The sequence below is a fragment of the Rhincodon typus genome, chromosome 35 (assembly GCF_021869965.1).
Source record: "Rhincodon typus isolate 14 chromosome 35, sRhiTyp1.1, whole genome shotgun sequence".
Classification (NCBI taxonomy): Eukaryota; Metazoa; Chordata; class Chondrichthyes; order Orectolobiformes; family Rhincodontidae; genus Rhincodon; species Rhincodon typus.
Window position 1 is genome coordinate 8,106,710 of NC_063366.1, and position 2,746 is coordinate 8,109,455.

A 2,746-nucleotide genomic window follows, 5' to 3' on the forward strand; every position below is an offset into this window, starting at 1 on the left:
GTGCTCTAGGGGTTAAACAGCTCACTGTCAGATTGTGTCAGTGCACTCGGGGTTACATAACTCACTGTCAGACTGTCTCAGTGCTCTAAGGGTTAAACAGCTCACTGTCAGACTCTCTCAGTGCACTCGAGGTTAAACAGCTCACTGTCAGACAGTCTCAGTGCACTGGAGGTTAAACAGCTCACTGTCAGTCTGTCTCAGTGCACTCGGGGTTCAACAGCTCACTGTTAGACTGTCTCACTGCACTAGGGGTTACATAGCTCACTGTCAGACTGTCTCACTGCACCAGGGGTTAAACTGCTCACTGTCAGACTGTCTCAGTGCATTAGGGGTTACATAGCTCACTGTCAGACTGTCTCAGTGCTCTAGGTGTTAAACAGCTTGTGAGACAATCTTGGTGCACGAATGGTTTAACTGCTCACTGTGAGATGTTCCAAGGTACACGAGAAGTTAAATAGTTCACGATAAGACATTCCGATTACATGAGGCATTAAACAGCTCAGTGTCATACTCTTTCTGTACACAAAATTACAAACTGTTCGCTATGAGACTATCTCTGGATACAATGGGTTAAATACTCACTGTGCGATTCCCAGCACAAGGGGATAAACAGGTCTCTGCACAATTCCTCTGGTACACCAGGGTTAAACACTCACTGCACTGTTCCCCTGTACATGAGGGGGTTAAACAGGTCACTGCACTGTTCCCCTCGGACACTGGAGTTAAACAAGTCATTGCATGATTCCCAAGTACACTTGGTGTTAAATAGGCCACTGCATGATTTCTTTGGCACACGAAGGGTTAGACAGCACAGTGCATGACTCGCTTAGGGTACGAAGAATTAAACAGTTCACACTGAGACTGTGCCAGTGTACAAGTTGTTGAACAGCTCCCTGTCAGACTCTTCCGCTGTGATAAGGACACAAATACTTCACTGTGACACTACAGACACGAGGGGATTCCGCAGTTCAACGTGCGATACTCCTGGCCTCTGAGCTGTTCAAAGGACTCACTGCAGGGTCCTCTCAGTATCTGAGCGGTTAAACAGAAGGGCTAGGCAAGCTTTCATTGGTCTGAAGGTGTCTCAGAAGTGAAATGTCAGGGACCTGATGAATTAAAACAGGCTGGAAGCTCGTGGCACTTCGAGTCCGCCTGTCTCAATGTGTCAACCCGCTATTGTCCTGCTAATACCGGCTCCTGGCCCCCAACAACAACCTGCCTTCATATTGGCGCTTTCAAAGCCAAGAATGCACCTCCCTCAAAGGAAACCTCACAGGAGCGACCGTCCGGACAAAAGATCAGTTCGGGTGACCAAAAGGTTCGGAGGGGAGAGCGGAGAAAAGAGAGAGAGAGAGATTCTGAGGAGTTTCCGAATGGATTGGCTCAGGCAGGAACGTCCAGAGTTTTGGGAACGCTCGAGGCACGGCAGCCAGTGACAGAATGGTTAAAATCGGTGGGGGAATGTTGCGGGGATGCCCAAGAAAGAGGCTGGGATCATAGGAATGACAAGCGTTCTCGGAGGGTGTAGGGGCTGGAGATGGAGATGAGGAGGGGCTCGAACAGACAGACGAGGGAATGTTGAAAGCAGTAAACAGGAGCCAGGGCACGTTTGCGATGAGCTGTGGGTTGCCAGGGGGTGGGAGTTCTGGCTGTCACCAACCTCACCCCCAAGCAAAAAAAGTGTCCAGCCTGGGGCGCTGGTAGGTGGAAAAGAGAATCTCCGAATGGGCCGTCAGTCTCAGGACCTGTAAGATCACTATCTAAGATAGTTTTACAATGCAAATGAACAGGAAGATTTCAGAACAAAAGAAAATCATTCCCAAGTGATGAAAAATAAAGGTATGCTTGGAACTGGTTCCACTAGACGTATATTTTGAGATAATACCAGACCAAAAATGTCATTTGCATGTCTTACTAGTTTTACCTTCTAGGTTCTATCTAAATGATGTTACCCCATATCCCCTCTGCTATGCTGTCCTCCGCCCAATCTCCACCTCGATCCTCTGGATTAATTTTCCATTTCCCCTGTGATTGACAACAGTAACATAGGCTACACTTGGGAGGAAGCTGGGAGGCAATGGGTCAGGTGCTGCTACAGAGATTTCCTTATTAACCTGTGCGGAAATGTTGTGACACACTGTAGCAGTAGCTGCGGGATTGAATTGGACCTCTTGGCCCACAGGTAGGGACATAAGCACTACAGCATGGGAAGCCCTAGCTCTGTTCTATATAGTTAAGCACTCCCCGGGTCATCTCATGGACGTGACACTTACCCCACCCTGGTACCAGGAGACTGACATGAGAAAAACCTTCACAATGTTTGAGCGTTCCATTCCATACAAATGCCTCAAATCAAAATCGCTGCTTAAAAAAATGCAAAATAAAACAGCAGAATTCCAAACCGGCTCTGCCTTAAGCGCGGAACCTTGCCGTGCGCGATTTGGCTAACCTGATTTGTTAATGTTCCGAGACTCAGAGAGTGAGAAAAGCAAACAAAATATCAAAAGAATTGGGATAGGGGGAATCAAAGGCCTGCTTTACACAGGCATTGAATATCAGACTGCGGTGCGAAGCTGGCTACCAGTAAACGCGCTCTCTCTCTCACTTTGTGCTTCACTCTGAGCCGCTGTCAGCCACAAGCGTTTGGCAGTGTCCCGCTGTTTACATACTTCACATTGCTTTCCCCGATGCTGCCATCCGAACCTCAGCTGCTGAACTTCATTCCCCTACAGTACTGGCGGGAGCT